The sequence below is a fragment of the Cygnus atratus genome, chromosome 11 (genome assembly GCF_013377495.2).
Source record: "Cygnus atratus isolate AKBS03 ecotype Queensland, Australia chromosome 11, CAtr_DNAZoo_HiC_assembly, whole genome shotgun sequence".
Taxonomy (NCBI): Eukaryota; Metazoa; Chordata; class Aves; order Anseriformes; family Anatidae; genus Cygnus; species Cygnus atratus.
This window is the reverse complement of record NC_066372.1, coordinates 19,036,428-19,049,458: the sequence shown is the minus strand read 5'-3', so window position 1 is coordinate 19,049,458 and position 13,031 is coordinate 19,036,428.

The window sequence follows — 13,031 nt, the reverse complement described above, 5'->3', positions numbered from 1 at the left end:
AAAGCAAGAGGTGAAGAAAGATCAGAGCTGGTTAACTCCAGGGATTTTGTTGTAAGTTCTGTGAAATGCGGAGCTTCAAATCGCAGCTTTGGAGCCAAGGTATTATATAAAGCTCTCAGCTTTCATTAAAAAAGGACTTTCCCTGCCTTCAGAGCAATAAAAAAAGCCTTGACAATATTAATGTAAAGTCTTAGAAAGTAAGGAAATAAAAAGAAGCCAAGCAATACTTTTAAATCTCTTTGATTTCTGGCTGTTGGGATTATTAGCAGTCTCAAGAAAAAGTTACCTGAGCGCCCAAAATTCATAATAAATAAAATAAAAGGAATCTCCTCCTGACTGCTGCTGCTGGGACCACCCGATACCTGCTCTCCAGCTGCAGGAGCGCTCAGGATGCTCAGGCTGGGTGTTTTGGGATCCCCCCAGTCCCGAAACACCCCCAGACCCCAGCTCATGGCCAATGGCACCGACCACTGGGTTCCTGCCTCGGGTACTGCTGGAAACAATGCCCTGGGTATAACCCTGCCAGCACAAGGAGAATTTATAATATCCCATAAACCCCTAACTATCTGAAAGGTCATTTCAGCGCTAATACAGCTCGGGCATTACGGTTTCATTTGCTGACACTTTTACGAATCCGCGTTTAATTCCAGCACAGCTGCTGTAAAACCTTTATAGCGCTGTTCTCTGCCTTGAAAAATAATCTTTAAAAACCACGAGCCAGAACATCTCCATCAGCACCACGCAGGCAGGGCTGATCCTGACCTCGCGGGGCTCCCACAAAGGGCAAAACTGGGGTCCAGGCACCCTGACCACAGCACATATGGCCAAGGAATCCTGGCACTCACCCCTCTGGCTTTTAATCATCAGAGTCCTCAAATTTGGGTTTTCAGCCCCGTTATGGATGGCTCCCCCCAGCTCTCTGCCGCTGGCTGCCTCCCACCAGGCTGAGTTAAAATTCTCCTAATTTTGTAGGGGACTCCTGCTCAAAACCTCGCGCTGTCCAGAAAGCCGTTTTCTCCATGCTAAAATGGCCAAATTAGTCTTGCTCGCAGTTGTAAAGGAGCTTGTCTTGTTTATCGAGCGATAAATATAAAGCTACAGTAACTAAATTCATCAGTCCCCAAACATAGCCACTGGGAACGGCCGTTTCCGACATCCAATCTACAACCGCATGAATATTTCAGAGCCCTCTTTCCCCTGGGCACTCGCCTTATCTCTGGAGCCTGGATATTATTTTCTGCTTTTCAGCTTTTTGGATGTATTGGAGGAAATGTCATTATTTGGACCTGTGTGGATTACAGTTGACTTTCCTAAGCCAATTTATATTGGCAAGCTGCTGTTTTTAAACCCCACCTATAAATCACTCCTATGAATTTTAATAATATAATGTGGTTTCAAACATGCTCCCTTAATACGTGACACACTATTACAGCCGGCAACAGCTCCCCAGGTCATGAACTCCGTTTTATCGCTGCTCGTGTGTGTGTTTGTGTGTGTTACGATTCCAGAAGTCCAGCCCTGCTCCCAAAGCCTGGTGGGTTCAATTTCCTCTGACCACCAAAAGCCCCAAAAGCTGGATCTCAGTAGCCCCGGGTACTGGGATGCGCGCAGCCGGTGCTATGGGGTCGGCAGGACCCAGCCCCAACCTCAGCCCGTGGTGACCCCGACCTGCTCGGGGTGTCGGGTACCAGTCACAGCACGGTCACCACCTGCAGTCTGAGGGCATTTAATTAATTTATTTATCTAAATTTTTGCTTTGAGACCAGGAATTTCCTCCCGAGGCAGAGGTGGGGATCCAGCGCTTGGGTGAGACCTTTAGGAGATGTCCGTGAAGTCAGAATTAGGGGATTAGGACTGGTGCCTGATATGTCCCTTAATAAAGACGTACAGAGTGCACCAAGAGCGTGGTCTCCAGCCTGGATCCACAGCCCCAGGCGGCCCTGGAGCCATGTATGAGGCCAACCCTCGTCCCCAGCGCTGGGCTTCCAGCAGCTCTGCCCCTCCTGGCGCACCCGGCACCACTGCTCATTCTGTTCCCACCCCTGCTGAAGTCTCCTGGCCAGAAAGAGAAGGGCCAAGAGGGATGGGGCGCAAAAGCCAGGACAGAAAGGAGCCCTCGGGAGACCCCCTGCGATGGACCAGGTCATGGAGCATCTCCCGAGGTTCCCCTGGGGGAGCTGGGAATGGGCTATGGTGCCCTGGTGGTGGCTCCGGTGATGTCCCCACCACGGAGGTGATCCCTTGGCAAGGAGCTGGGCCAGAGGTTCGAGGACGAAGCCACCAGCAGGATGGAGCCAAGGATGACACTCTCTGCTTGCTCCCAGCTGCTGCTGGCCCGGCAGCACCGACGTCTCCATCCCCCAGCAATCACAGTTTTAGTGCTGCTGGAAAAAAAAAAAAAGAAATCCAGTTTGTGCAGAGAGCGTACGAGCTTCTCAAAGGCTTTGGCTGTGATGATTTAGTCTGCAATGTTGTCACGTTCATCATTAATCTATTTTTTCCCTTTCTGTAACTTAACCTGCGACAAGCAGACATTGTAAGTGCTTGATTTCCCAGGAATAAATTACAGTTTCATAAATGGTATTTTGCTTCGCTGCTCAATTTGCAAGTGAAATTACGCCAATTGCTTTGTTCACAGAATTTTATCCAGCCCGAACAATGCTGTCCTCAAGACTTTTTTATTTTTTAACCCCCGAGTTGTTTTTGTACGGGCTGTAACAGGGCTACGTGGGGATCCTGCGGCTCTGCAGTAGCAGCTACCAGGGCACAGTGCCCATAAAAACCTGTGTGGGGAGACCTGGACACGAGGCAAGCCACGCATGGAGCCAAGCACTTCCTGTAGAGAAAATAACCCTCCAGATCAGAAATATTTAGTCGCCGGTTTTGATAGCACCTTTTTGTGCTGTGTGATTTCGGGCTGGGGCTCAGGGTGCAGAGCACGGAGCCAGGGAGAGCTCGGGGCAGCTCGGGGCAGGCCCTGCGCTGCTTTTCGGAGGCAGCAGCGTCCGTCCACGTGTGCTCATCATTCAGCCATCGCTGGGGACACATGGGGGACAAAATGTGGTGTGTGTGTGACCGGGAGAGGCCCTGAGTCACTTTTAAACTTTTTTTTTTTTAACCTGCACTTTTTGGGGAGAGCGCAAAAGCCTTTTGGGGAAACGGTCCCTGACGCGGGGAGGCTTTGGGTTTCTTTCAGCGCGGCACACGAACCGGCTCTGCCCACAAAGCCTGTCATGAAGCAGAGCTGTCACCTTCTGGCCAACCCCGCCACCAATACTTCCAAGAGGTGACACCCAAGCCCCAGAGGAGTAAAACACTCACGAGCGAAGCACAAACAGATGGGAAAAAGCAGGGTTGCAGATATGACTGCCCGGGCTCACGCACCTGGTGTGCGAGGAGGTATCAGCCACCAGAGAATCTGCCCGGTTCCTCCGCTGAGGGTATCGCTCGTTTCTGCCTCATGTGCAATGAGGAAAAGATGATTAAAATCAAAATTTGGTCACGGGACGGGGCTGGGAAGCGGCACGGTGGCGGTGCTCGTGGTGGCAGTGCTTCGCAGCCACCTCCTCCCCTCCATCCCTGCGCCGTGCGGGACGGGAGGTGCAGGAACCGCGTTCGTCCCTGGGTCCACCCGCGGGGGGGGGGGGACTTTGCCAAAACCCTCTGCAAGCCAGGGCTTTGCCAAAATGCCTCCCCTCCCCTCGCCGCGCCTCCGTCCGGCAGCACTCCCCAAAGACCCAACACCTCCGGTTTCCATGGCAGCCTGATTTTCAATGAGCATCGTTCAAGTCCTAACCGGAACGAAAGTGTTTCATTAATGCGTGCAGGACACGCCGGCGTCTCCCCAGGGCGACAGCAGCTCCCCCCAAAACTAGCACCTTCTGCCTGTGGTGGGTTTTTTTATTATTTTCGCCATTTGGGCCCCGCCAGCAGCTCGTGCTCTGCTGGAGCTCCGCACTTCAGTCCGTTGTGCAGCCACTCCGTGCCCCAACCATCCTGGCTGCACGTGGATTTTTAACCAAAAACGTGTATTATTTTCCTAATCCTCCTTGCAAAAAATGGCAGTGTTCAGAGCTGGGTTTCAGCCCAGCCCGGCTGCAGCTCTATGAAACACCCCGAGCGCTCCCGAGAGCAGGAACACGCTGGAAGCCGGGAACGTCGTTAAATGAATATTCATAAATTATTTTGCTGTATAAACAGTATTAATATCACACCTTCCAGCTTCAAAAGCATGTCGTGGGCATGGATTCATTACGGGCACAGACTTCCAGAAAGGCCCGTGTGAAGACTTTTGTTTACGGTTAAACTCAGCGACTTTATTAAACACTGGCAATATATTTATTTTAATAGAGTACAAAGCCGGGATTTGGCCACCCTAAAACACCACTCGGGGCGCAGGATCTCGGAATAACCCAATCAAACAAAGCTAATGTGCGCAATATATCTTGGGTGAGTAATATACAGCCACATTTCCTGCTCCATTTACCCAGTTTTAACTACACCTGACCTACTCTTATCCTAATAGAAAACGGCTGCTCTTCTCATTGCCCCGTCCTCCGCACACGTTTTTCTGGTAACGACCGAACCTAAATCACTTCCCCTTCCCTGAGAGCTGGGCACCAGCTGTCTGGTGGCTTTTAGCCACAGCAAAGCCTCCTCCAGCCCCATGTCCCGACCCCGTCCCGTGTCCGGATGTGTCCTGACGCCGTGGCATTGCCCTGCTCGCCCTCACCCATGGGTACACATGGAATAACCCTGGGAAATGCCCAGATTTTGCTTTGCAAACCAGCATCTTGCTGCACCTGCGAGGACATTCAGGGGTTCGCAGGAGCACGGTGAGATGCTGCCCCCAAACATGTGAGCATCCCACGGCAGGACATTTTTAGCAGTGACAAAATCCGGGGCAGGAGAGGGAAAAATCCTGCTCCTGTCGCTGCTTTTCCCCCACTGAGCTTAGCTCGCAGCGATGCAGAGGTGGATTAAAGCTTCCCGAGCAGCGCGCTCGCACGGCCGATTTGACCAGAAAATGTGCTTGATTCCCAAGCACGGCCTGCGCTCCTCCAGCCAGCGCTGAGAAGTCACAGCTACATTTCATTATCATCGCTAATTGCTATAAAGGATTACGGGGAGGCGACGGCACAGGCAGGAAGAAATATCCGCGGTTTGCTCCACATTGACCCTGGAGGAAATTTCCCAAGCTTGCTTAGGGGTGCAGAAATTGGTGCAAATAAATGAGCAAAAGCGTTTTCTGAAGGAATTAGTGCGTGGCACAAGCAAATTGCAGCAATTGTCTCTCTCCTTTCTAAGTGCTGAATTGCCTCTATAATTCCCCATCATTTAGCTGCATAAATCTTGCACAAATAAACTGGCAATTTGCATATGCACAGAAAAGAAATTACAGAAACACAAGGAAAGAAATTATATTTTTCCCGCTCGAGCGGCAAATAAATACGCGTTGCTTGTGCCTAAGCTGTGTTTGGTCCCGGCTTGGAAATCAAAATTTGGGAAACCCTTTAATTTTCAATAATAAATACATATCAGAGGACGAAAAAAATAAAATAAAATCACGTGTGGCTGCTGCTTCTGCGACACGAGGCGTGGTGCTGAGTGCGGTGGGCGCGCATTCAGCGTGGGGCCGGAGGCTCAGCCCTGTGTGACTGATCTCGTTCTGGAATAAGAGGGTGTTATTCCCCAAAACGCCATAATCCTCTTCCAAATGGCGTAATCGCATTTGGAGTAACGTGCTTTTCTGCCAGAATATTCATATTGGGAAAAATTGAGGGGGAGGAAAAAAAAAAAAAAAAAGCCCCAGCATTTGGAGCTGTGGCTCCTGCAGAAGGGCTCTTGGTGGGCACTGGTGGCACCGCAGCGCTTTATAAAGATTTAACGAGCTGCTCATCACTAATTCCTGCGGGCTCTGGGGCAGCGTGACCGGGAGGTGTGTGGCCGCTCTTCCCTCCTGCCTTGGTCCCCAGCCCCGCCGCGGGCAGCTCCTGGCACCGCTGGGTGACACCGCACGGCCGCTGCTCGTCAGGCTTGGGAGGGCACTCACCACCATGCTCCGACGGCGGCAATATCAGGCTCACCATCATCTCGTTGCCAAGAAAAGATCCCTTTGAGTGCCATTGCACTGGTGGAAAACTGGAAGAAAAGTTTTTTTCACCATGGGCCCCCCCCCCCTCCCCAAACCCCGATGCGCCTCCCCAGCAGCGGGGATGAAGGCAGGAGCCTGCCAACCCTCCGTCCATGACCCCATAGCCAATTCATCGTAGGTGGGCGATACCTTCCTTTACACCCCGGGATGATGGCCATCCCTCCTGACATTCACAGGACATGGGGGCAGCTCCCCTGTCCCCCCTCCATACTGAATACACCACAAGCAAGGCACAGCACTGAGTGAAAAGTGATGCATTGGGTTTAATTTTCTCAGAATTGGGGAAAAGAAGAGAAAAAGGAAGCAGCATCCCCGCCTTCAGACTCCAGAGAAGTGAAACCCAACCATTTCAGACAGATATTTTTCCTGCAAAGCTCCATGTTTTGCCCCAAAATCATAATTAAGCAAACCAGGAGCTTGTACAGTAATTGTTCGTGTGATTTAGGTTAAAAATAATTGCTGCCCAGGCTTCTCCACCTGACACAAGTAATTAGATGACAGGGCACTTATAAGCTGTCGTTCCCTATGAGCACATTCTGAGCTGGCCTTTAGGATGTGACCTTTATATCTGCAGCAGCTTCATCTGCTGCCTGCCCCTGGGCTGGGTTATTGCTAGAGACCCAGGCTCTGCCGAATGAACCTCCAGGATTAAACCCATTGGAAAACCCATTAAAACCCATTGTGAAATAAATAAATACATATATACATATATATCTATATTATACATATATATTTATTGCAGTGATGGAAATTGCTGATGGCCCCAGGGGAGCCTGGGCTGCTGGGACCTGGTGTCTCCCTGCTGGAAGGAGCCCTCGGTGCGTGTCTCTTCTGCGAGGCTGACCCAAGGGGAAGCGGATCCCTGCCTCCCAAAGCCCCAGGGAGGCCAAAAGCAAACTGCAGGGAAGGGAAAGGACCCAAGGAACTCATATCACCCTCGCTGCTTTCTGAGATGCAAACGGCTGTGGGGAGACCCTGGTGCATGAGCACAGCCAGCCCTGCATAGCAGGGGTTCGAGTCCTTCGTGGCTGAATGGCTCAGTAAATAAAATTTAAAAAAATAAATCCAAGGCAACGTAGACTATTTTCTTTCCTTTTTTTTTTTTTTTTTTTTTTTTATAAATTCCAGACTTTGTTAGACTCTATCTTCCTGCTGGCATCCATCGAGAAGCAATTTGACTTTGCTGGAGTTGTCAGATTTCTAAAGGAAGAGATTTCACTTTTACACCTCACTCAATATTTCTCATCAAATCCACGCACGGTTTTTAAAAACATTTCCAAATTCCCCTTGTGGCTGATGGATTTGTTTTTCCTTTATTGTCATAACTTTCTTCGAGACATAAAGACCCTACATTTGCAGAGCAAGCGGGGATTGCCAAAAACATGCAACGTGTATTTATAGCAGTGTTGTCTGAGAGGCTCCTGCTACGCCAATATTTCTTTGCACCTTGAAGTCTGTGTGTCAGCCGAGAGGCACGAACCTGCTATGGGAAACCAGCCAACACATCGACGTTCTCAGATTCAGCGCCGAAAAATGAATTCTTTACATCTTTTCCACGCAACAGGCGCCTGACCCTGGCTGGCACAGCTCGCTGAGTCCCCCCGTGCAGCAGCAAATTGCATGGTTTGTTCAATGGGTCCCCAACCACAGATTTCCCTGCGAGTAGGGAGATGCAGAGGGTGAAGCAGAGGCACAAGAGGGTTAAAACAACCCACCCAGCCCTGATTAAAGAGCAAACATGGGAGAAACCAGGGCTAAAGCCCACCCTGCCTCCAGCTGCACCCCTTGCAGAGGGCTCTGCGGGGGCTCCACATCTCTTGTGTCTGAGAAGCTGCAGTAATGGGAAATAATCTGGTGCTTAATGAACCCCCAACTTAAGCAGGCTACAAAACAGAGCTTCAAGGATCCCGATGACTTTCGCTGACCAAGCTAAAATCCCGTAACTCTTCCCGCTGGGGTGCGCGGTGTAGGACGTAAAGCGGTAACACCGGCAATGCCGGAGCTCTCGGCACTGCTGGTGTAGGACTGGTGGGCTGAGGAGCCCCTTCAGCCCCCTGGGGTCTGTGTTGCGACTTAAACTGCTCTCAGGAGAGGTGCAGATGGAAAGGGAGCCATTTGCCATCAGGTGGACGAAGTCGGTCTCCTCAGATTTGGCCAGGAGTTTTTTCAGGGGAGGCAGAACGGCTCTTAATAGGATTTCAGGAGCAGTTTATCTATCAAGGGCAAAATCCCACCCTGAGACAATATCGCGGGGAGATTACCCTGCGTTCTCTGAAGGAGAGATCACAAGATGATCCCGAAGCGAGGCTCGTTTGTGTTGAGCTAATGACAGCTAATTGGTAATCCCCCTGCACAGCTGTGTGGAAGGAGAGCAGCGGCCGCGTTCCCAAAGGGAGGGCATCTGAGGCCTGACGCAGGCTTCATCTGAAAGAAAAACTTCTGGAAAGGATCAGGGCAAGGCCATGAATTTATGAAGTAGTTGTTGGGCTGACTCTAATTTTTAAAGCGTTATTATCCTTTTAGCAGGACTGTCGGGGAGATGGAAGCCAGAGCTCGCGGGATGAGGAGCAGCTGAAGGGCGATGTGGAGCAGCTCCTGCCCGCCACGCTTTTTTTGCGGAGCTGCGAGCCAAATTGCTTGTAAACAGCTTCCCCCGGCCCAAAATGCCGTGAAAGAGGAGAGATTTCTGGACTCGTGGTCTGAGGAATGGAGAAGGAGAAGGAAAAGGGAAGCCCAGGCTGCCACGAACTGGATCTCATAAAACTAGAGCTCTGCGGGACAGCTAAGGGGTGCTGATCAGAACAGCCGATGGGCTGATCAATCAGCCATGCGGGAAAACTAATGGGGATTGATGTCCAAAATGCAAGAGGAGGACTTACCTCTTTAAATAAATAGCTGATGAGCCGGTGATTGCATTAATCTTGCGGTTCTACGGGGAAAGTTTGTCCCAAGCTAATAAAGAGAAAAAGGAAACTGGGGAAAATAGCATCCCCGGGTGCCTGGAGGGTTTCATGCTTCTGCCTGTGCAGCTGAGGCACACTTATTCCCAAAAAATAAGATTTTTTTTTAACTTTTTCCTTGAGGAACGGAGTGATTTGGATGGGGGTGGAAGGGCACATGCTCCTTTCGGTGCCTGAAAGTTACTCCCTGCAGCAAACCATTCCTGCATCCCCCCTGCTCCATTTCCTTCCCTTTGAAAGGCCTCCCACCCGATCACAGATGGCAATTCCGGTGTGACAGATCCTAATGTCACTACTGGTGATGGACCAGATGTCCAGGCAGGCGTATTGCTCCTTTTAATCCAAAATCCATCAAGAGCCTCACCTTTGTAGTTGAGGGGGGATATAAAGGTGTCCTCATGGGAAGGGGGGGGGGGGCACGCATTTCGGTCCCTCTCACCTCCTCTTCCCTTCTCTTTTGAGGAGCTGCAAGGGACTCAACCCGACACCACAGGGGTCCTGCTCTGAGCAGCAACCTCACCATAATGCCATAAAAACCTCCCTCGAACTTCACAAGGATGTGGGAAGGGATACGGTTTGGGTGATAGGACCTGGACGAGCCTCGAGGCTTCGCAGCGTGCCAAGGCAGGGTAGGTCCCTGCAGCCTGGATGAGTCCAGGGGAGGGAAAAAAACAACTCCTAGGGGTTAGGGCACGATCCTGACCCCCCGTGTATCCCCCTGTCTCCTGTACTTGACTATACCCAGCTCCTCCCAGATGGGCACGAATCAGACCTGGTGCCACATGCAGCACTGACTGTGCCAGTGTAATGCTGCTCGGAGAGGCTCACTCTGTGCCCAGCACTCTTTTCTTCTTTCAATCCCCCCAAATGCAGCTGCAGCTGTGAAAAAGAGCATCAGGTGCCCGGGATGAGGTAGTGCAGGGGGCAGCTGGTTGGCACCCGGTGGGCGCTCTACGGGTGACTTCTTTCTCCTCGCATCGTAAAGCGAGAGCTCTCGTGCTCGTTACCGCTCCTGGAGACACAGGAAAAATCCCAAATCCTCTATGGCAGCAGAGACAAAGCTGTGCTGGGTGCAAGATGTCCATAATGAGTGCCGGGAGCAGTCCTGGTGTTTTAGGGGCCGGGTGGTGTGAAGTGCAGAGCAGGCTCGGGGCTGGAGCTGCATTATTCATGGCGGGGGGTCTTAAATATTTCAGTGCGAGGCTGAGGTGGGGAGCAGCAAAACAATAGCGTGTTGTCTTCTTTCTCCCCCTAAAAGCATTGTTTGTGTTTACGAGGGCAAAAGGGGAATATTTTTGTCCTTTAAATGTAATGTAACGCACCGACAAATCCCAAGGAAAACCGGGACACCTGCAGGCAAACCCGCAGCCCCTCCGATGGGGAGGGAGCCACCCGTCTCCCCTCAGCTTCCAAGGACGTGATTTCAGTCCTGCCTTTAGGGGAGGAACAATTCAGCCCCCGGCATTTGGTTTTGGAGGTGATTTGTTGCTTCTGCTCTGTTCGAAGGCGATGAATGGGAGGGTGGGGGGCACAGACAAGAAAAGTGTCCTGCAGTTCCCCCCCCCCCCCCCCCCCAAAGCAGCAGCCTCGCTTCTGCATGGGAGTTTTGTGGTCTGATGCGTTGGCTGGATGGCCGCAGGGCAGTGGGAAGCTGCGTCGTGACCCTAAACTGCAACTTTTGGGGCAAGGCAGCAAGGGGAAGGGGCAGGTGAGCAGGCAGAGGAGCCTTCCCCGGCCTCCCGGCGCTGCCCCCAGTGCAGATGCACTGCTGCCATCATCCGGCACCCGAACCCAGCACAGGGGCTCAATCCCTCCCTGGGCAAGGAGAGGCAGCACAGGCACAACAAACACCCGCTGCTCCACACGCCGAGCCGTCCTCTCGCTGTTTCCACTCCAAGAGGCATCCTTCAGCACAAAAGTAAATAAATAAATAAATAAATAATAAACAAAAAAAAAAATAAAAAGAGCAATGCAGCAGGTGTGATGCTGGCGGAGGCTGGATGTCTCAAAGCAAAAATCTGCATCAATACCACTGGAGATTTCGTTTATTTTTATTGTTCCGTCATCCATTTTCTAGTTTCTAGTTCCCATCCTCTGCAGAGGTGCCCAGGACCCGGCCCCGGGAGCTGGTGGCACTCAGATGCCCCCTGCACCTTGACATCGCGTCTCTGCCACGGTTCTCTGAGCTGCTGCTGGGCAGATCGCTGCCGGTCTGAAATGAAAAAAAAAAAAAAAAGTAAAAATGTTATGGGAAGAACCTCAACATTTCCCGAGGGGGCCCCAGTCCTCTCCAGGAGCTGGCACATGATGGGATCCATCCTGTCCCACCCTGCCCCAGCGACCAGCCAGCAGCAAGGCACATCTCCCGCTGAGACCTGACTGGAGGCAGCCCAGGCTGCTCTTCTGGGTCCAGAAATGCATTTTTTAGCTGTGCAGTCCCCCAGCAGATGGTTTGGGTCTTGCTCTAAGGGCTTGGCTTTATCCCCACAGCTCCTGTCTGGTGCTGAGAGACCGGTGGAGAGCGAGGCTTGGCCGAGCTTCGGATACGCAGTTATTTCAGACAACGTGATTTTGGCCAGAGCCACACGAGACTTCCAGACCTTTCTCACTTCTGTTTCCCTTTCTGCAAAAAAAAAAAAAGAAAAAAAAAAAGAAAAAAAAAAAAAAGCCCACAAAGATAAAGCTTGGCAGTTGTCTCTTGTATGAGGGAAAACAGAACAGGCTCCCGGATCTGGCACAGCTGACGTGCAGCAGAGTCCCCTTTTCTGCCCCTTTTGGAACCGTCTGACAGAAACTCAGATGACTTCCCCTGACAGTGAGAAACCCCGAGCTTTTCCCATCTCACATTTAATTTCTATTTCTCTCCCATGTTCGTTCTCAGCTCAGATTCAGGTTCTGGGTGCAGCATAGCCAGAAATCCTTATGATAAACCATTGCAAGTGTTTGCTGTGAGCTGAGTTGATCTGTGCCCTGGCACAAGCGCTGCGCCTCCTACGAGGAGTCGGTTGCATTCAGCCACATCTAAAACGAAGCAGCACAAAGTTTCCTTCGGAATCTGCCCTCTGAAGGTGGGGAGAAATAGGGAGAGAATAGAATAGAGAACAGAAACTCGAATATTTCTGAGTTAACAGCCCTTTCTGGTTTGTGTCAGGGCCACTGAAAAGCAATACTTTAGAAGAGCATCCTGGCGCTGTATGCACAGGAGAGGGCATTACAGCAACATCCTCCCCTTGGCCATCCCCATTTCGGTGAAGGAACTGCAAAGATGCATTTCCCTTATGGAAACCAGCAGCATCCAGAGTCCCCGGGCATAGAGAAGTCCTCGCCACATCGCTCTGCCCTGGCTGTAGCAGGAGCGGGTGATGGAAGAGCATTTATGGTTATCCCCACATTCCCAAGAGCGGTCTGGAGAGGCACGTCGGGTGAGCTCCAGAGGCGCTTTGTGTCACTGTGTCACCCACATGCTCCTGGCCTGGCCTGGCCTGGAGCCCATGGCCGAGGGGTGAACTGCCTATATCCCATACCCAGTCTCCCACCGAGTTTATTTTGCAGTGTGGAGCATTAAAGGCTGCTGTAAGGAGCAAATCTATCAAAAGCTCAGCACCCTAAGATGGACCCAGCTCGCTTTTATGGTTACTTTTAACAAGCGTGCTCCTTCCGATTGTTTAGCAATTGCTTTAAAAGGGATAATTATCAGATTTCCCTATTAATGGGAAAAATTGGGCGGTTGTAAATCTTAAAACGTGCTACTATCTGCACACTGCATGTATCACATTAGGGAAAAAAACAATCTGTGGAGCAGAGCTGTTACAGAGTGACTGTGTCTGGGCTCAGCAGCTGGTTTTAATCCCAGCAGGAGACCCCCTGCTCCCCAGCCACGCCACGAGCCCTGCTCTTCCCACCACGTCTGTGGAAGT